The 24216-nt window shown below is 32.8% G+C and overlaps 1 protein-coding gene across 11 annotated transcripts in view; it reads right to left on the bottom strand.

The window, feature by feature from the left end:
* Positions 1-24216, bottom strand: part of Btk (tyrosine-protein kinase Btk29A) — a 739841-nt gene that overhangs the window by 111076 nt on the left and 604549 nt on the right. The gene's annotated exons all lie outside the window — the stretch shown is intronic.

The following is a 24216-nucleotide window of genomic DNA, read 5'->3' as shown; positions in this document are numbered from 1 at the left end:
GCTCCCACTAGAGATCCAAAAGACTGAAGATATTAAGGCACTCACAAGAGGAAACTGAAGACTTGCTAGTCTTCTAAGTGCTTCGATAATGTAGATTTGACAATAAATGAGCAATATACAGGTGTGAAATACTGAATTCCTTGGAATGTACAGTATACGATAAAATGGCGGTGATGGTCCTGTCCCGTAGAGAGTAGGGTTCCCCTGCAGTATGGAACCAGAAAAGCAAATAATTTCTTCAACTCTCATGTCATCTTTGAATGTTTCTTTTTTTCCGCAAAATGTCTATACACAATAGACAAGCAGATGGTAATCAACCGTTCCCTAGCTTGCAGTTTGGCTTTCGTAAAGGCCTTAAAGTATGTAATAACCTTTTTAAAATGTACAATACTGTACATAAATCCCTTAATTGTGTTCAGGAGGTTCGCATGATTGGCCTTGATTTTAATGCCGCCTTTGTCCGTGTAAATCATGAGCATCTTGCTTTAAAACTTTAAACAGATGGGATTACGGGGATCTTTCCTTATCATCATTACTGAATTTTAAGAATAGATCACAAAGAGTAGTTGTTGATGGGCACCATAGTAACTACAAGAAAGTAATATCTGGTGTTCCTAAGGGGAGTGTTGTCGATCCATTACTTTTCATACTATATACACATATGTAGTTTGGCCTAAAAAAGAAACAAGCTTGTTGCACGTGCAGATGATACAACTTTGCATAAATTCCATCTCCTGAATGTAGACCTGTAATTGCTGAATTCCTAAATAGAGATCTAGTTAAAATTAGTGCATTGGGAAAACTATGGGGGATTGAATTGAACCTTAGCAAAACTCAAAACTATATTGTTAGTACGTCAAGGTTAGTGGTTCCTCAACATACACATCTTTGCATTGACAATATATCTATATAAAACTACTCTACATTCAAAGGTGTGATTCTTGATTGCAAAATTCACTTTCAAAAACACACCCATTCTCTTTCATATTCCATTACTATAAAAAATTGGCATATTGATAAAGTCTTCACAGATTTTTGGTTATCAATCTATCCTTAGGAAATTTTTCTTTTCTTTTTAAATGTTTTGAGTATTGTTCTCCTGTCTAGTCTTCAGCTGCTCGCTCTCATCTTTTCTTGGACAAAAACTTGTAGACTAAATTCCTTATCCTTGACCTTGATATTAATCCCAGGCATTGTCGTTCAGTTAGTTCTTTGTGCATGTTGCATAATATTTTTCATAATTCTGACCATGTTTGCATTTAGATCTTCCCGGATTGTACCATCCTATACTTAATACTAGGTATACAGATAATTCTAACAGGTTTGCCCTCTCCATCATAAGGCTATATTCTAGGAGTTTTACACCAGCTGAGATCGGATTATGCAATGATTACCCCAATCTAGTGGTTGAATCGGAGAAATTTAAGAAGTGCAAACTTGTTGCAAATATTATTCTATTAAACATGATTACACCTAAGTTTAATTTTTTTTATTCTCATATAGTTTTTTCATTATTTCTCTATTCCCTTTCCGAACTCATTCCCTCTTGAAGCCCTTAGGCTTGTAGCATCCTGCTTTTCCAACTAGGGCTTCAGCGTGGCTAATAATAATAATAATAATAATAATAATAATAATAATAACAACTTCAACTTCTTCCAGGGTCCTTCCAAGGTCCTTATTACAAATAAGATTTACGCATGACAACATTTTCAACCACGTTTGTTACTGCAACACTATCTTGTGAGCGCATGGAGTTGACCACATAGCACACATACTTAAGACACTCACAAACATATACGAAATATATGTGACATTAACCTTCAAACTGCAATCAGATAATGAGGATTTGCATACTTAAACATATGACGATCTTCGTGAGAGACAAATGCAAAACAAAGGATCTAACATTTTAGATGTTCCGAAGGGATAATCTTAATGGTACCAATCAATTTAAGGATAACTTTTAAATGCTCATCCGATAACATCGATAAACCAGGCATATGGTTTCACCAAGTTTACCTGGCTCAAACATTTTTAGGGAAAGTTTGCAAGCAATGTTACAACTGGTAGTAATGACAATGACTTCCTCGATTTTGCACACTTATTGGGTACTTGTGATTTGTAAATAATAATTTTAATATATTAAAGGACACCTATACAAATTCCCTTCTTTATATTAAAGGAAGACTTCGCCTTCATAATCTTTCAAACACCTTTCCCTCTAGCTGGTGATCAGGATGAATCTCAATGAAAAACATACGTTCCTTTAATATCTATTTACGCTATTCATTTCTATATATGGATAACTATATCAATAATAATAATAATAATAATAATAATAATAATAATAATAATAATAATAATAATAATAATAATAATAAGTAGCAACTAATATAATAAATCATTGTAATTTTTTAAAACAAATTGGGGGTCTTCTTGCAATACCCAACAACCTAAATTTGTACGTTTACTAAAACTTCTAAATCTCTCTCTCTTTTTTTTTTTTTTTTTTTTTTTAGGACTAAAGTTACATTTTACGCTATGGTTAGCTTCAAGGCGGCGATCCTTTTCATAATCACCCTCCTACACTTTCATACTTAAAAATTATTCTTCCCATTGTTAGTGAATAAGTATATGAGAGTCAATACATCATGTCAAAGAAACAAGTTCTGTGAAAAGCATAATTTTATTCTTCTTTCAGAAGTACTGAAAATCTAATACGGTTATGTCTCACATTGAAAAGAAATTGCAAGAATCGACACTTAGTGACAAATAGCATATTTATTTTCTTAATAATCTTATACGAAAAGAAAAAAAAACGGCCTTTGATAACACAGTGAAGACTATTAATGATAAATATACAAAACAGTATAAGCAAAACTTTTTGCGAGAGAGAGAGAGAGAGAGAGAGAGAGAGAGAGAGAGAGAGAGAGAGAATGCTTCGCCTCTACTCACGGTTATTCTCATTGACGTTTCCGGAGTGAAATTACAGGTCGTGCAGATTCTAATCCTTTTCTTGACCTCTAAAACCTTTAAGAAGACGTTACTGGTACACTGATTCTGACAAGGTCACCACTCCCCTCCGCATATTAAAAAAACTAAATCACGTAGATATTGGCATACCGAAACACAAGAAAAAGCGAAAACGCATATACGGTTGTTACTGGCGTTAAATATAGGCTACTATTCATAATTATTAATGGTACTAATACTATCCCGATAGACAGACCAAAATATTAAAGTGCATTATTCCTTTCTAATGGTATTTTCCTTTCCTTACACTTATGTTACTCTGATATCATTTATCTATCTTCTAAAATTAGGGATGACCTACCGTAATTATGAAAAAGTTCAATAAATCGGGAGTTATGCTCTTCACACGATAAGTGTATTAAGTTGTAAAAGGCTTCAAACCTCTATCTTGAATAAGTATAGAAATAAAATTTTTAAAATTATACAAATAACACAAAATTTGAAGGGGGCACTAAACGAAAGATTAACAATATACACTATCGCTTATACTGTCTGAATATTATATAGTCCTTTCAGTTATAAGTTAGGATGTATAGGGAATGAGCTGACTACCTGATCAGAATGTGCGGCTTATGAGATACATATAATACAAAATATATAACTTCAATATTTTTTCTCTCTATGTACACACACACACGCGCGCTATATATATATATATATATATATATATATATATATATATATATGCGTAAAAATCACAGGAAAACGTGATGCTCAGATGCAGAAGAACCACAGGGAAAATGAAAATACGAAATATACGCTTAAGTCCTGACTAGTTTCGTGATACTTCTTCAGAGGACTTAAGCGTATATTTCGTATTTTCATTTTCCCTGTGGTTCTGCTATATATATATATATATATATATATTATATAATATATATACACATATCTATACGTACATATATATACATATCTATCTATCTATCTATCTATATATATACATATATATATATATATATATATATGAGAGAGAGAGAGAGAGAGAGAGAGAGAGAGAGAGAGATACTGCTTTATTTACTAGACTTAAAAGATTCAAATTTAAAGAATCTATACACAAGGAAATGTATCTTTTCGGTTATGATAAAACAACGCGCATAAGTTGATATTTACAGCTAGAAATATGAGAAGGTTAGAAACATAACAAATTGAAGACGTTTATGAGGTATGCATGTCCACGCACTCTCTTGTAGGGCAAAAAACACCCACGTGAGTATTTTGTCTTCAAACTGAATTATAATGGGGGGAGTTGTCTATGCAAATACTCGGCGTTCCTCCCAGCCCTATCCGATGAGTAAACGTTTTTGCGAGGCATATTTAACATGCATAAGAGGATGGCCGAGGGTTCGCCAGACTAGTAATCAGATATGAAGGTACGCTAAGAAATTAACAACGTAAGAGATAAATCATAATTTGGGTATCACTAAAAGATTATCTTTAAAACATTTTTAAATTGTGCACGTATGAATTTTACATAAAAAATCACAATTAAGTGTGTCTATAAACTAACAGCGAAGAATAACTACTTTATTCCCAAAAATTTCATCCTAAAGGATTAGAATGTCATTTCCCTTGCATTTTACCACATACACTGTCGCTCAAGTTTCCTTTCTTGTTTGTCCCAGTAATCACCTCCATTATCAAGTTTTAGTTTAAAAACTGGAATACAATAGAATGAAATATTCTTTCGAGCCGCTGCTAGAAAATTAATATTAGAAAAACTAATACGTACAACGGAAAAACTATAGGGGAACCTACCTTCTGATTCTAATGCGCAATTGGATCGGTTTTTAATACTAACTAATTGTGTTAAAAAGACTTGTATTTTGCACTAAGCAATAGCCAGATTCAATCTCATCCTTCCCACTTTAATGAGAAATATATCCTTTTATCATTTCTTAAATTGCTCTTCTATCTATCTATCATTCTTAAACCTAGAACAAAATATATGCCATCATCTCTTCTTTCTAATATCCACGAATGATTTTCGTAAAGAAAAACCGATTCCCTCCTTATTCTCAGTTCTACCAAACTTTAAGTCCTGAGTCATTCCTGTTAAATTCTTCTACTATCAGCTTTATCCTACGTAACTTGAACATTGAAACTTCGCTAAGCATTTATTTTCACTATAAATATCGCGGTTTTTTCTTTTTTCCTCGAAGCATCCCACCTTCCCACTGTGGTAATACACTTGAATGTTTTCAATTTACTTTATGGTAAGTCAAATGACTTTTCTTATCCAACCTTGATCATACTATCCACTTACTTGTCCACTTACCTGTGATAATTCAAGTTCATGGCTTGAAAACATGTGTGCAATGAAATCTGTATGCTTCTAAAGATTAAGTAATGAGATTCTTAATTCAATTTAATATCTATTATTTACTATTTCAAAACAATCATCATCTAGAGAAAATAACATTAATTATTGCATAAATAAAAGTGCAATTTCAAGGGGATAAATGGGCTAATGCAAAACAAGAGAATATATTTAAGGTCTTGATTATACCAACTTAATTTGTTTCGAACTAAATGTAATATGCATTATACCAGTTGAGAGAGAGAGAGAGAGAGAGAGAGAGAGAGAGAGAGAGAGAGAGAGAGAGAGAGAGATATATTACCTATAGTTTTGGGCATTGTCTCGTCGAGTGCTTCTTACAGACACGAAGAGACAGATGACCTTCACAAATAAGATTCCCAGAGAGCGACGCAATCTAGTGATCTGCGGATAAGAAGACCTTCCCTAACTTCTTAATATTTAATCACGAATATGTATTCAACCTCACAATCTCAAATATGAACAGTCTTGATCACAATCTTGCTATTAATGGTCTTTTAGTCTAAGCTTGGATATAGAGACACGTTACCCAGACGACCTTGTAACTTCAGTTTAGTTGCTACCCTATATTTCGAAGAATACAAGAACAACAAATGTTTACTGCTATCCTTATATTTCATCAAATATCAAATCTGGTTCCACAAAAGAATACGGTCGAAATTAAAAAAAATTATTAAGGTTTATATTTCATTACACCTCATCTGGGCTAAAATGTATTGTAAACAATTACGTGTATTCTATACAACTTGCGGGCATATTTTGTTTACGATTAGAAATATATGTTATGAATGGACATAATTGTACAGGAAATTATAAAATATATAAAAAAAAATTAAACCAAAAAATTCCAATGCCATCTTCTACTTTGTCACACCCAAATATCATTATAGAAAAGACTCCAAAGGCATACATCTTGCATTTATAACGGCTGGTCACAAGGCGGATGTCTTAAAACCTAAGTATGTCTACTCAAGTAACAACGACTCGATCTAAAACATTCCATTAAATTCATAGTAAAGTAAAAGACATTCATATGAAAGAAGCCAAGTTGTGAGCTTATGGGAGCCGTATGCTACCAGGTCATTTAACGCTAACGATCAGCCAGTAAGTAATGAAGAATTACAGCTTATACTTACATTAATGATTGTATTTCTTCATAAGAAGGATTGATGAAATAGGAAGCTAGTGCCCACATCTACACCAGACCCGAAGAAGGCAAAATGTAAACGAGAAAAACTATCAGACTTAACCTTGACTATTAAGGTATGAAGTACAAGACTAAGCAAGAACAATCATTACATCATCTATCAATTTCAATGTTCACCAATAGTCACAAATTAAAAGTACGAATTTCAATACATTTGAACTCGTCGTACTGTGTGCAAAAGTGTAAATGTCACCAAAATAGAAAAATAAAAAAATTCTCATAAATATATAAAAAAAAACTCCGTCTGCCAAAAAGCTATATTCCCACGTTACCTCTTTCGCCTACCCCCGTCCTCTTCCATTTAGCCAAGCTCCTTTCCCAACAGAATCACCACTAACCCAGAATAATCTGACCCCCTGTAGCTGTGTTGGTGGTGGATAGACATGATACAAAATTATTACGCCTACCCCCGACGGCTTCAAAAGATAATCCTGACTGGATTAGAGAGAGAGAGAGAGAGAGAGAGAGAGAGAGAGAGAGAGAGAGAGAGAAACTTTTTTACTGACATCAAAAAGATAACTGTATTTATTTACATTCTTATTCCTTCCTTTAATGAGCAGTAAGCCACTGGTTGGCCACGTTTTTAAAGCAAGAACTGTTACGTTATATCTGGTTCACAGCAACGTCACCCAAAAACCATGTTAGAAGTTTTTTAAATTAAATTCTAAATTCCATAAGCTTCAACGCAGTCCCTTTCCACATTTCCACATAGAATAGTTCGTATACTATCGAGGCGCTGATGAAAACAAACGTGCAGCATAATTGCTTATAAAGTATTATAGTTACTATGAACAAAAGAAATTGAATCAAGATTGCGAAATAAGAGCAGTGCTTCACTTCCCTCTAACAATAAGAAATCAGTTAGTAGCCTCATCACGACATTCCGCAATTCGGCAACAAATATTTACTCTTTACGATAGCTAATCCAAAAGAATGCGGATGTCTTGCATCAAAGGCTCTAATAAGCCATTCCTAAAAGACCTACGGGCTTCAGATTTTTACATAGCCTCTGTCTGCCAAAGGACCACATAACCTATAAAAAACTAGGAAAGGAAAGGGAAGCATGGATAAGGAGAAACAAGGGGAAATACATTTGAATTAAAAGTTAAAACTAGTAATTACAAACTCATTATATTATGTATCACGGTAAAGGGAAAAAAAAAAACTAACTTGCTCATGAACGCGGCGAATTTTATGAATGACAATAAGTGAAAAGGAAGTGCACTGAAATTCAAACGAAATGAAATAATCAAAATGGTACATATCCCGAAACATAGAAGACGGAAATAAAATTATTGTATCTAAACACCATTGAAAAGGAAGAATTGGCAGCACGATACAATGCAACACAATGGCCTTAATTATTTCTTCTCAACGGGGAATCTCCAGAATGTTACTGACTTATGGCAAAGGATAATGAAGACAAATGATTACAAAATATTAGGATGAAATGTAGGAATTGATGAATAGTTTGTGACTCAAATGAACAAACTTGCAATATAAGTAAAGTTAGACCAAGATGGAATAACAGGGCTTCTGACAGAGCCCAAGGTGATCTTTTCAACTAAAGCAAAGAAAAAATATATCTCCCTATACGCGGGAAAATACCTCCACACTCGGATGGATAAGTTTTCATACCAGCTGGAGGATCAGCTATAGAACATAACACCCACAAATACACGCGAGCGCACACACACACACACACACACACACACACTATATATATATATACATATATAAAGCCAATATCCTGAAATATAAACTAAATCAAAGCGTAAAACTACCTTTCTCAATCATAATGCTATTCACTTACACTCCAAAATCATCTAGACGTGATAAATTCCCAAATGACTTAGTATCATATATTTCTAAGAAATAAATTACCTAAGAAGAAAAAAAAACAACAAGAAGTTCCACCCTCTCAGGAATGCGTGACACAATTACGCAAGATTGAGATTATATTTTAACGGAAGAGTAAGAAGGAAAGATTGTCTATTTGCCTAGAGTACAGAAATGCTGGCAATTGTTATTTTTAAAGTAATATATTATTACTATAATGTCTAAAATCTTTCATACATAAAAATGACGAAAACAAAATATCCATCGAACGTATCAACCAAAACAAAATAAAAACAAGATGAACATCAATACTTCAAAGTAAAGCTATTGTGAAGACTTAGTGCCTCCTTTTTGGAATGGTGGCAAAAAGAGGATCACCTTCGCATTGGTAGAAATGGAATCACAAAATGAGATTTTTATCTAAGGCCATTCCATACGGGCTATATACATCCTACTGTAGTATTCATAATTATGAATGTTTGACATGGTAGGGTATAAGATAATCAACAACAATGTATAAATAACAGTGAACAATCGTCTTTGTTTCCCTTGGTTTGGAAGGGTGCGGCAATCCTTGACTGACTACTTCACCAAAGTACGACATAACAGTAAAATTAGGAAGGTCGACAGAATAGAAAAAAAAAGAGCATAAGTGCTAAAATTGTATTAACAGTAGGAACAAAATGGAATTACTAGAAATTAACAAATTGTAAATTTAACAACAATCTCTCACGAGCGCCCATATATGTATGAATTAATTTGTGTATGAATTTATATATTTGAGTATATAGACATGTATATATATATATACATATATATTAAAAAATTTAGGTCATGAGTAACTATATATATATATATATATATATATATATATATATATATATATATATATATATATATATATATATATATATATATATATATATATATATATAGACAGTAATATGTAGCCAAACGTTTCTTTTATAAATATTTTTTCTTTTTAAATACACATTTTCCTTTACTATTCTTCTTAAATAGTCTAAAAGTCAAACCTATTCAAATGCCCACCATATACACATTTATTGATTGAAGCTAATGTACGATTATACGAAAACCTGTCATATGTTATATCACAACTTTATATAAAAAAAAAATTGACGAATTTTTAAATAAATCGCTATCAAAGTAACCTCTTCATCTTAAAATTCTTGACGAATAGCATTTTCTAATTCTTTTAAGATTTTAGCTATCAAAGACTAAACAGAACCCAGCGGGTAACGCCCAGCTTTATTTGACCTTGCACAATCATTTTTATATAGCATAACTTGCACTTGGACAATATATATTCTCCGCTGAAACACAAACAAACATAAAAAAAGACATTAAAGAAGGCCGTGTCCGGCCTCGTCTCTCTGCAACACACAACGGTTTACTCAATCTGATTATTTTTCCTCTGATATCTCCAGGCATGTAACAGGAACAATAAATGTTAATATACTGCAGTGACAGAAACAGAGAGAGAGAGAGAGAGAGAGAGAGAGAGAGAGAGAGAGAGAGAGAGAGAGAGAGAGAGAGAGATGCGCCAGGTCAATTTAAGAGATGATTAGTAAGGTGTGTGTTGTCAAGATTTGCCCCTGGATGTTTCAACGTTCATTAGGGGGATTATAAACCTTTATTATAAAATCAATCTCAGTGCATCTCAATTGGCAATATCAAAGTCGCTACCCTAAAATGACAGACGATGAAAATGGCGTAAATTAAAAGCAAGACTATAAATGCACCTGGCGATTCCATAAAATAAATAGTTTACAGCCTATTAACCATTAAAGTGACAAGTCTAGTCTAAGGAAAAAAAATAAAGAAAATCGTTCAAGTACCAAAAAAGGCATTTTGCGTCAATAAAATATTACGACGAATTAAACACTTAAAGAAGTTTATGATCGCAGATCTACTCAAAGTAATTATTAAGTCGATCCCAAAATGCATTTTACACCACGGTCCTCTAAAAATCTCTTTTCTTTCTTCATACGCTAGATTACGACACAACTTCAACAGATATTTTCTCAGATTGACTTACTACTTTTAATTGGACAACAATAACTTGATCTGAAATTTAATCAGATGGATAAAAAAAGACAATATTTCAGTTTAAAACACTGAGTGTAGACTACTCGTATTTTATTTGTAGGTCTCGGAGACTAAGACAAGAGTTCAACACATATGGCTTTTAACTGAAATTTTAATGAAAAAACAAATCCCACAAAAGTAATTTATTGATATAAAATATTTGACGGGGAAGGGGATGATTAACACATTATATAAAGTGAAGCCATTACATCTCTAAACCCTATTTAAGAACTGTTAAATTGCTCTTTTCTCGGGTATCTGTGCCAACCCCTCTAAAATGAATTATGGACAACCAGAAGTCGATAGGATACCGTACATCCTTGGAACGCTGCACTGCAAGTCATCAGAAAATACAACCAGAGATATGCAAATGATGCCATTATGAAATGGCAAACATTGTTTTCATAGTAGATGCAACGCAAAAAGTACATTTTGATATCAAACTAAGTAATTAGCCAACAAATCGAAAATGACATACCATCAGTCAAATAAAAGGAAATAAAATAGATAGAAAGTTCTTTTTTCTTTGCTTTTCCTACTCAACTGAGTACACAACCTCAGGTGACAGGCACTGGCTCTACTCCCTTCGGTATCTCAAGTAGGCTATAAAAATTCACAAATTAATTACTGTACCGCGGAAGAAAAAGGAGGGTGAAGTCGCGCTCGGCAAAAGTAATTACCTTTACAGCCTTGGTGGTTGCGGCCCGGGTAAAGCTCCCGTCGTTAAAAAGAAGAAAAGAAAAGAAAAGAAAAGATAAGAGCTCCAACTAACACATACCAGATCCTTTATTCATTCATTCTTCTTTCTTGGGTCATGCTGCCCTCTTACCATAAATAATCACTTTGTTTTCTTGCTACGTGTCTCTTCTGGCATAACCTTGTATTTGTAACAGTATTATATATAGTTGGGACTCTTTTATATATCTTAAGTGATAGATAACATGGAAATTTTTTTTTTTTACTATCAAAATTAATTAAATAGTATTTCACATCATAAGTTCCGAATTTTCTAGACTAATTATTACATTATATATATATATATATATATATATATATATATATATATATATACACACACACACACACACACACACACATATATATATATATATATATATATATATATATATATATAGAGAGAGAGAGAGAGAGAGAGAGAGAGAGAGAGAGAGAGAGCATCTGATTGGTAGAACCATCGACCAGCCTTGACCCAAAGCCCACGGCTACCATTGAGGACGGGCACGTTTAAAATTATATAAACTTCCTGAAATTCAATTGATTTCTCTAGGCGTTTTATTCCTTAATACTTTCCCGGGATATTCACAAAAACGAGGCGTAAAAGTCATTATTTTTCAAAAGTTTATGGCCTTAAGGTTGTTCAAATTTTTTCCATATAGTTTCAATTATAATTAATTAGAAAAGCTATTCTAGAGAATTGTTAAAATCATGCAATATCTGTAAATACATTCGGTAGATAGAATCTAATCGTAGTCACCCTCTCAAATAGAACTGAAGTGCAGTAAGAAATAATTATAAGAGAACGCAACAAAGCCACCATATCTTTTTCTTTTCTTCGCTTGGCAAAAGTTTACTCGTGAAAATGAAAAATAAGAACTATAAGTATAATAAAAGAGCGGAAAAATAGCTTACATACCTACACCGACCTCATTTGCATCTAAGAGATGAATCTGTATGGCTTGTATATGGGAACCAAATTATTTCCTTTACCCTAGCACAAAGATGTCCGAAAAAATTCACACAACAAGACCTAACAATGGAAAGACAACCTCAAGAGTAGAGGCATGAGGTACTGTACACTTAGGATTGTGGTGGCCGATGCAATAACGTCACTGACTGGTGAACGCCAGACTGGGGTTCGAGTCCCGCTCAAACTCGTTAGTTTCTTTGGTCGCTGCAACCTTACCAGCCTTGTGAACTAAGGATGGGGGAGCCTACAGTTCTATCTTCTGAGTCATCAACATCCATTGCCTGGCCCTCCTTGGTCCTAGCTAAGATGGAGAGGGGACTGGGCGCTGATCGTATGTATATATGGTCAGTCTCTAGCGCATTGTCCTGCTTGCTATGGCAATGCCACTGTCCCTTGCCTCTGCCATTCATGAGCGGCCTTTAAACAAGGCTCCAACAGGAGAAACAAGATGACTTCAACGATAGGATGAACTGCTTCTACAAGAGTCATCGAAGCATATATCAAGAAAGACCTCAGTATAGAAAAATATCTTAAGATACAGTATCCACAAAAATAATATTTTATACAACTATAATTCCACAAAATACTACGTCTCCAAAAGGTTTTTCACACAAGTAGAGAGAAATGGTATAATAAAACAATTGGGTATTCAGATAAAAACTGATTACACGTATAGACATATACACAAAGTCATATATATATATATATATATATATATATATATATATATATATATATATATAGAGAGAGAGAGAGAGAGAGATGAGAGAGAGAGAGAGAGAGAGAGAGAGAGAGAGAGAGAGAGAGAGAGAGAGAGAGAGAGAGGCAATGTGTAGGGTAGCCAAGATATTTATAGCAACCAAGTTGTTAAAAGAACTGGTTGATGTAAAAGTGGGTCTGACGCCAGGCTATATTATATCTCCAGAGATGTTAAATATATAGATGAAAGGGTTCGTCAAGTCAGAAGATGGACTGTGGATATAAGTAAAAAGATAAAAGATCATTAAAAGTATCGGGAATAGCATGTGGAATTACTAATGTTCCAAAATGACACAGAATTGATTGGCAATCATGATGAAAATTTTGCGTAGCTATAAGTGGAGATAGGCGAGACTAAATATGAGATAAGTTAGATTATGAAGGATGTTAATATGAATGGTAGGTAAAAAGAAAAAATATTACTATAGGGATATGACAGTAAATATAACGAATGATGGTAGGATGAGAGAGATGGTGATTCATGGAATAGGTGAAGCAAGAAAGGTATCAAAATGGTGTGTAAACAAGTGAGAGGGGACTTGATTTGTTTTAAGGAATGTACGGAATAGATCGCTGAGCTATATCTCCTTTAAGGCTGTTTCGTGTTGACGTGGAGATTAAATTTTAAGAAATGGTTGTTGAGGCTGTTGAAACGAACCGTGTTGTAAGAAATGAAAGATTGAGAAATCTACGAGATTTTAGGAGTGATGATATCAATAATGGTGCATGGGGTTCGACACGCTTTACATAGACAAAGGCAGATGAATAATTAAAATGCACTACTCATATATGTGTGCAAAGACTCGTATAAACAAATACATCCGCAATATAGGCAATGCAATACTGTATACCAATCTAAAAATTTTAATTAAGACCATCTGACATAAATGGAAGCGGATATATTTATCTTTAGTATGGTATAAAGCATTTCAGCAAGTTATATAATAAATAATGGTGTTACAGTAACGGCAGAGGCCGAAAAGTAAAATTCAATAAAAGTATTGGGCGCACATCCCTCGATAACGGTTAAGTAAAAAATGAGCTTCAATGACAAAAATTACGATAATATTAAAGGAAATCTGAAATAAATGATATACAATAACAGGAATTACATTGTCAAAGATAAGGACAAATAAGGTGACACATGAAATAAATAAGAAGACAATGAAACAAATAAACTATCAATTACTTGGTTTAACACACTATCACAAATTAACTAATTTATTACAAATCAGAACAAATAAGGTGTCATAAAGCAGAATTGAAATATTTGTCGCATGTTAAGACAAATGACGTAAATACACTCAAGACTAATAAGGTGCGGCATTATAATCAATAAGGTATCACAAAATAAGAACCATTACAGTGTATCAGGACTGATTGTGTTAAAAAAAAAAAAAAAAAAAGTTATTAAAGAGACAACGCTGAAGACTAAAAAAGGAGTCTCAAATGAAAATGAGTAGCCTCCTAAATCGGGACTAATATTGGTTCACAAACCAGAATTAGTAAGGTGTAAAAAACAAAAAAACTGAAAGAACCAATGTGTCACAAGGCAGGGGAAAATATATGTAACAAAAGATGACCACAAAGTCACAAATTAGGATCAATAAAAAGCAGTTATGCTTGAAAGACAACCCTGGCGGTAAGATGAAGAAGTTGGTGTCACTGTTATTAAAAAGCCCTAAGTATAGCGATGAGGGCCTGGACAGCTTGCCTGATCTCTATTAAGTCGTCACACAGCTTGTCACAGGATAAAAACATATAATTGGTTCCAAAACTATGTCCCTCTGGGGCCTTTCCGCATGCCAATAGGAACTCTGCTGGAATGACTGAGCTGCAACTCACAGCAAGAGCAATTTACTTCGGTAGAGCCTTTAACATTGCTATTGCGATTACTACCGTTTTTATTGTTATTATTATCACCGTCATCAACAGAAGCATATTCCGCAGAAGTAGTAGAAGTGGTTGTGAAAAGGTTAAATTCATATCTTTTATGGTCAGTAATAATCCCTCTATTATTACCGAAGAAAGCGACATTGATCATCAGTTTCTGACAATAGGTTCTAGTGTAGTTATATATCAACTTCAAGAAAGAATACTACAAAATAATTTTTAGAATAAATTTTCTGAAATCTAAATATCATAAACTTCTTTTCTAAAGTATATCTGATATACACAGTAAATCCTCCCCTCTCACCTTAACTCTCTCTACAATATTGAAGATATTCTCTTAACTATGTTATTTACGGTTCGTAAATAACATAGTTAAGAGAATAATCTAACCATGTTAACACTATAGAAACAGCCTTATTTTTATTACTCCATCCGATATGGCAATTATAGCAGACTATTTACTCTTCCTTTGTTTGATTCAAAACAGAGAAGTTTCTGTATCTTGAATTGAAAATGTTTAAGCGCTTGGATATGAAAACAAAAAAATCTCAATCAAAATTAAACGTTCGTCATCACTTAAAGAGTATTCCTTCAATAAAGATGATGATAGACCTAATACATTACAATTCCCGGTCATGAATCGGGAGTACCGTTAATAATTCCTTAAAGCTTCTTCATATGAAGGTTGTCTATTATTCGAAGAAAAAAAAAATCGACACCGATTATTCCTGCTGATGTAACACTTCGTTTATAATCCCCTTATCCATAGTTTTAAGATAACAAAACATTTTGTAAATTAAAAATGAAAAAGTTTCCTATGATAAATTCAGGACACAAACGCCATCAATAAAAGACGAAAACCTTGACATCAATGAATAGAGAATAAACTTTTTCACATATGGAGAACGAAAATAATAATGATGGTGTGAAGTCATCCATCAGCCGAGTCATATATAATTGAACACCTGCATCTCTCTCTCTCTCTCTCTCTCTCTCTCTCTCTCTCTATGCATACATATATACATACACAGATATATATATATATAATATATATATATATATATATATGCATATATATATATATATATATGCATATATATATATATATATATATATTATACTGTATATGTTTATATGATGTGTTTATAGTTGAAGTAAGACTGAAGACTATATTCCTAAATATTATGTTACCGTTCATATTTCCGTGATGTTTAGAATAAACCAATGTATACATCTTACAAATACATTCACCATTTCCGGAACTAAAGACAAATCATCGACATATAATAACTAAAGGTAGCAGCCACCTCCATAGAAATCAAACTTAAAATACTTGGAACTCAAATTTTCTGTTGAAGACCTTACTCCATCAATGTATTAAATAATCATGTAAACAATATCACTAAACAATTATAAAAGTACTAATAAATAAAAAAATGTGCCTACAGCCTCAGGTCATAAAACAAACCAGTCACCCTCACAATCAAACACGACTTGACCTTCAGAATGCTATCTGAAGGCAAACACTGACCTCCATAGGAAGTTAACACTACACACCAAAACTCCCGTATTGCTTAACAGGCTGAACACGTGCGAGAGAGAGAGAGAGAGAGAGAGAGAGAGAGAGAGAGAAGTTCATTAGTTTTCAATGAATTAATGATTAACAATTTAATGATCAACAACGCTATATAGAGAACAATATTTAATTTAGAAAATCTGACAAGAAAACCTTTATAGTTTATCAAGTTAAACTCGCCAAGAACATCTATTAACGAAATATCAAGGAACGTTCAAATATAAAATAAGGTTTAAATTTAAGCAATAATAATTAATACCGATACATACGGGCAACATATAAATAATATCAAAGATCTTATGAAATAAGTCAACTGTCACTTTTCACTATTTTAGACCATCATGGAGTCCATGGCAGAGGGGGGAGGAGGGTGGCGAAGGGAGAACAGGGGGTAGGGGTATGATGCCCAAGCCCCTGTGATAAGGGGGAAGTGATGCCCTGATGCTCCAGCCCAAGGGAATGGCTCACAACTGCAATGTCATTGGTGGAAAGGTAACCTTGGAAGGGGAATCAGACCAACGGCATTCCCGCAGCAGTCAGCGCTGAAGAAAAGTCTTCCCCAGGATGGTTGAGGGAGATTAACTTGAGGATGATGAGGCCATCTATTGTTTTACCTGCCCATTACGAGAACTAAGATTACAATGAGATATTCATAAGGTTGCGAGGGAGGTTCAGGAAGCTGCATTTCGTTGACTAAACTCCTAAATACCGATCCACGGCTACGCATAATAAGGTTTATGAGTGATTACCGATAATAAGTCATTCTAATACGAATTAAGAATTTCAGTAACTTATTCTCCTCAGGGGAGTCATAGCGTTCCTGATCATATCTGGAGGTTATATATGCTTCATTATCAACGTTGCCGATTTTTTATCAAATCGGGATAGTTATCGTAGTCATAACTAAAACAGATTCCTTCAAATTATTTTCGCTAACAGCCAAATGAAATCGTGTTAAGCCAGGAAGTATTTGATATCATTCTAATAACTAAATACGCACCATTGAAATTCAATGAGAACAGCATTTTATACATCAAGCCAAAGCAAAGAAACTATAAATTGCATCTTGACCTTATCCTTAGGCAAACAAACAATCAAGTGAGAGAGAGAGAGAGAGAGAGAGAGAGAGAGAGAGAGAAGCCTTCCACTGAGGTATGATGTATTATAAATAAATGAGAGCATTTTATATATAATTGATTATTTATCTCATAAGGAAAAATGTCCCACAAAGGTATAACCATATGAAAAATGAGGTTTGGATACTATGATGTAGTACATAATAATCAGTGTGCAAGCGAGACTGCGAGAAATTGCTTCATTGTTCGCGTGGTTCAAATTGTTTGAATCCATTGTTCAGGTTCTAATAGAAGATTGTCATGATCGTACATTCACACAATTCCTGGCAGAAATACCCCTAATTACATTTTCATCATATGACTCCTATAATAAGGGATACTCATTCTTTTATATATGTATATATATATATACAGTATATATATACAGTATATATATACAGTATATATATATATATATATATATATACACACATACATAAATGCGATCAAAGCACGACCTTACGCTCGGTTCCAAAAGAAGCCAGTGTCAACAAATGCCATACTGAATATATAGAAGTCAGATTAGAATTCCTCTTAGAATTCAAATGAAGCTACGATGAGTTACAACTATTAGACAAAAATAAATTAAAATACCCATGACAACAACGAAAGGCAAAAATAAAAAAATCTGAACTTATCAAAAATAGGTCAAATAGTAAGAGTAAGATTGAAAATATTAGTAAAGTTCTTGAACCCATTGTATTTTCCTACAATCAGCAACCCACCTCCACCTTCACAACCAACAAATACAAAAACCTAGTAATGTTACGCTGTCTAATAAAAGTGTAATAGGCCCCTCCTTCCAATAAATGAACTAAATAGAACGAAACATATCAAGGAAACAGATGTTATAACAAAATCTTGACGAAAGCATTTTCTACAACCAATCTTTCAACTACTTCCGCATCACATTGCCAAGGGGATGATGTGCTTGGGGAGTAGCGTGAAAAACCAGAGATTTGGGTATTGTAAGAGCAGAGAGGTGTTAGACAATTCATCTCCACTTTTATGGGCTACCCGAGGGTAAATGCCTATCCTGGCCCAAGGTCAGTTTAACCCCCTCCCCACCCCCCCCACCCCCCCAAAAAAGAGTGCTCCTGAGGACAGAATCGCAAAGAAGAAAATAAACTTCATCTATTCCTTTACTTTGAAACTATCGAACATGAAATGTTTGAGAAAAGAAAGAAGAAATATAATCCCAAATTGAAAATCATTTACTTAAAATTGATCGATAAATTAGGGTCTTATTTATTTTTTAATACAATCTTTAGTTTCTCCATTATTGTCCAGACCCGAGATGATAAGAAATGGTTACTAAAAATAAATACACAAGAAATATAAAATTATAACACCTGGAAATGAAGATTGCTTTTTCCCTTAAATATTTTGTTAAATAATGATAATTCTTTATGTAAGATTTTATAGCAATACCATTAAACCAACTTGCTACAAATATGTCTGTGTGTATGTATATATATATATAAATATATATATATATATATATATATATATATATATATATATATATATACATAACATTTTTTTTCAGTTTGTGTAAGACTTACGAACGTCTATTTGCATTTGGAATTCCATAAAGGAAGCGTGGGAGGTCGCAATAAAATTAGCATTCAGCGAATACTTCACCTATGACATGCGAAGGCCTTCGACGAAGCCAGAATCATTTCCGACGCACTCATTAAAGCTGCCCCCGGCTTCCATTTTAATGACAAGTACATACACGCACATACAGTATCTAGTAATCCGTCCACTACAGTCATGACACCTGCTGTATTATATTTCAAGGACTAAAACTTAAAATGGAAATGATGCAGGACATTTTCACATTCAAACGACAACTTCCCAATGGACCAAATACCCATAAAAATCATAAAAGCATAGAAATTACCCATAATACTTCAATTGCACTGAAAGGTAATCAATGTACCAGAACTTCAAATTAAAACATCATGTTCCACCGTTTCACGTTTTGTGCGTGTTCTATCTTTAATACTAAAAAAGCATAGCTCAAACGGGTATTTGTTGAAAAGCCATAGAAATGAATTCACGATAGCTGGATAAAAAGGGACATAGTGCAAGTTAAATTCAACGAGGCCAATATGATATTAATCACTTCGATAAAAGATAATACATAATAACAAATTCAGTATGTCAATCAAGAGTATTTTGCAAAATACACACACACACGATATATATATACATATATATATATATATATATATATATATATACATATATATATATATATATATATATATATATATATATATATATATATATATATATATATATATATATATAAGGTAAAAAGACGCCATGTAAAAAAATTATCATATAAAACGCACGAACGCAAATATTTCATATAATGAGGCCAGGCATATAATAACTGGGTAACTAAAAGAAAACTAGGGGTCAAAGATTTTTTACTTGAATTTTAAGACACAAAAAAAGATAGATTAATTTGAATTTTGCAAAGACAAATAATTAATTTAAACATTCTATTACAAGGTTGTTGAATTTGAAGAATACTGAAATGACAAGCCATACCACTGCCTCAAAATAAAGCAATACAATATTATATGTTTCCTTTATTCTTGATTCTACAAAAAATCTACTATAAAAGTAATTCGAACAGATTATTTTTAGAAGAAAACTGTTTTCCAAATAAGCAGGCAAACATAGCCATTTACGGGATTTAATAATCAGAGATATAGAGTATTGTTACAGTTCTGAATCTTATTTTTTGCATCCATATTCAAACTGGTATCCCGATCTGAATTTAAATATATATACATATATATGTATATGTATATGTATATATATATATATATATATATATATATATATATATATATATATATATATACACACAGTATATATATATGTATATATATATACATATATATATATATATATATATATATATATATATATATATATATATATATACTGCATACTTGAAAATTTGGCTAATTACTTCCTAATAAATTCGTGGAATGCCAACGATGCAAAATCAAAAGCAATTTTTTCCCAAGCTAATAATTCACTCTTCATATTAATCATGATGTTAAAAATCTAAAAAATGATAGTAAAGTTCGGAAATTGAATAATGCACAGAATAAAATTAATATTTCGCATGGTAAAATATATACGCTACAAGTGTTAGGCAAAGCATGACTAAAATACAAGAGAGAGAGAGAGAGAGAGAGAGAGAGAGAGAGAGAGAGAGAGAGAGAGAGAGAGAGAGAGAGAGTGTGTGTGTATTTTCAAGACTCCACCCAGTCCCTATCCTTCCCCTCTCCCCCTTCCTAACTCGTTAACTGCTCCACCCAAAAATGAACGAAGAGCAAAGCCCGTTATTCACTCTTGATATTGAATTATAGTTTTCAAGTCTCTTATTTGTTGTAGAATCTCAGAATTTGAAACATCTCTATGATACCGAAGACCCTCTAAAAATCAATATATTAAAATAAAAAACTATTTTTTATCTAAATTACTATCACCAGTATCTAATGCAAACGTATTTGAGGATTAAACTAACATTGAAAATCTTAATACCAGTTACAACCGGAGCGTAATAAAAACAGTACTCGAATTTTCCATCCATTTACACTTTCAGGCCATTTCTTATATGGGCAAACTTAGAGGGGAGTTGAGGATTAAATGAAAGGCAAGATAAATATAACTTCTCTTTCACGTTTCAGATATACTTCAATGATGATTAAACTTCAACTTGAATTGTATTAATAAGCCTAAAGAGAACTTATACAGGATTTTTGCAGACGGAAAAGACTAATCACTTCTAAAGAGATTGTTGAGCCTAACATGAATTAAATTACCGAAGGGATGAGGATGTGCATCAAGGCAAAAGTTGTCTCATAAAGAGGGTATCTCATGTCAATCATCAACTTTAGGGAATGTTAATGAAATTAAAATAGGAATAATAAGAATACTTCTATGCACCAATCTTTGTCTCTTACTCAGTATCCTCTTAAGGTCAGCGTATCCACAAAATAATTCCCAGTTGCCTTGGAGACAAGGAAACTTCGTTCCAAAAGTTCAGATATGAGAGAAGAGCCCCTCCAATAAAAAATAATACCTAAAACTCTGAATATAACCTTATTTTTTTTTTCAATCGCTTTTGTAAAGATAATGATCGCTCTTCCAAGGTCGTTTTCTTCTGCTATTCATCTTCGTTGAAACTTGTTTTGCTACTAGTTTGTCTTGCTGTTCACTGCTCAAGTCAAGGCTATCCAAGCTATTGTGATAAGAGAAACAAGACGAAATATTTTAATCTGCCAATTACTTTGAGAAATAAAATGTTCATATCATTTCCATCGCAATGTAATGATCTATTAAAATGCTTAAAACGACATTATATAATTTCAAGCGAAGAATAATGGCTATATTATACAATTACGAAATAAACTTCATGTCTTAGACACGTTAAAAACAACAACTCTGAGTTAAGGTTCCTGGGGCCCTGACAAGTGTAAAAAAAAATTCGTTCCTTATATTTTTATATATATTTCTTTTAAATATACACGAACAATCGTAATTCTCTTACGGAATCTCGATTTCTTTGCTATCTCGATTCAAAATGAAATATTGCAGTTAATAAAGACGTTCATAGTACATTACGAATAGAAGAAAAAATAAAATTTGAGACTGCATAGAGCAAGAATAGAAAATATAAACGCAAATTTCTGTTATACTAAACTTATTCTCTACTATACAAATAACACTATTAAATGAGAAAAAAAGATAATTCCCTTATTAATCACCAACAACAATAACAAATGAAACCGTTTCAAGTCCAGTGCAGGACAAAGGCCTCAGTGTTGTCGTCAGCAGCTGTTATCATATTTCTTAATTGGGACATCAAACTCACATTGGTACAGACAAAAAACAGTTGTATTCAATGGGTTTTTTGACAACCACCAAAGCGTAAATCTAATAAATTTTGATTTGCATAAAATAAAACTTTACTACATTTCAGGTATATTTTATTCATGATGTAGGTGATAATCGTGGTGATATTGATGACATGATGGTAAACAAACCCAGTTCTCCAACTACGTATGATTCGCACGGTCTTGATATGCTATCATATGGCAATCAAGGGACGCACTTGTTATTTTTACGAGCCTTAACTCTATGAAGCGGATACATAAAGATGCTTATTCACCATTCAATAGAAAAATATATAAATTTCACGCTGTAGTTTTTTAACAGTGTCACTTCAGTCCGAATGCTGGATTTTCAATTTCACGTTTAAAGAATAGCACAATTAAAGTGACAGTATATATGAACTTGGGTACTTTTAAACTTTGAATTCTTTGTGCATTCATTTTTTTTTTTAATTCCATGAAAAATACCTAATTAAATTGTAATTTCTTTCTCGACCAAGCAATTAACTTCCTGTGTGTAATGAAGGATGTTAACTCTTCGACTCTAAATAAAACCATATTCCATGTATTTATGACAGTATCTACATTCTACACGTATACTTTGAGGTGTTCAAGTTTGTACAAACATATGTCAGAGCATATGAAGGCAGAATTCGAGTTGAGAACATTTTCAACAATGAATAAAGAAAAGTAGAGCAATTATAACAGGGAGCACAACACACCAGATAGAAACGGTTTTACGTAGTTAATTGCTGAGAAAAGTTCCTTGTTTTTCTCCTATTGTCACCATAATCAAGTAATTACCCTATGATTATAAGTCATCAATACCTTTCGAGTCTCTCGAAGTGTGGCAGTAGGTCTTGGCAACAGATGGTCTGGAGTACAGTAATTACAGGTGCTTAACTATCCAACTGCCTCATTATTCCATTAGTGGGTTGTTTCCCATAGTCCCTAAAAGTATCATGGCACAAAGGCTTCATTAATTTGACACTGTTGACCGATTCCACGGAAATCATTATAAATATAAGTAGCATTGCAGCATTGAGAAAATGCCATCATGAGCTAAGTACATTCACGCGCTGTTATCATCTTCTGATCAGGCGAAGGAAAATCAGTATTACAACGAGAATTAATCAAAGTGCTGACAAATGTGAAACAGAGGGGGATGAATGGCAAAGCAGTTAAATAAAAAAATAATTTGGCATTGGCCGTTTTAACCAACAAAGGAAGCTGCTGCTCTGAATGGTCTGAAGAAACGGATGCAACTGTGGCACCAATAACGGCAGACGAAAAAATCAGATTACAATTAAACTGAAGGATGGGGAAAAGGAAACTGGTTCAGACAGACAGTGAAAACAAATAATATAACTTCTTATTTCAATCAAGTCCCAAACGAGTCTGTATGTATGTATGTGTGTGTATATATAGATATATATATATATATATATATATATATATATATATATATAGATATATATATATATATATATATATATATATATATATATATATATATATATATATATATAGATATATAGATATATATATATATATATATAGATATATATATATACACTATATATATATATATATATATATATATATATATATATATATATATATATATCAATCCACATAAGTGAGTAATTATGAAGGAGAAAGAACAGTGCCAGTGTTTAATTTAATGCACACTTTATTAATTGACAATTCTAGA

This window comes from Palaemon carinicauda, chromosome 2 (genome assembly GCF_036898095.1).
Source record: "Palaemon carinicauda isolate YSFRI2023 chromosome 2, ASM3689809v2, whole genome shotgun sequence".
NCBI classification, from domain to species: domain Eukaryota; kingdom Metazoa; phylum Arthropoda; class Malacostraca; order Decapoda; family Palaemonidae; genus Palaemon; species Palaemon carinicauda.
Note: the sequence above shows the minus strand (reverse complement) of the source record. Positions and strands in the feature narration are given on the sequence as shown.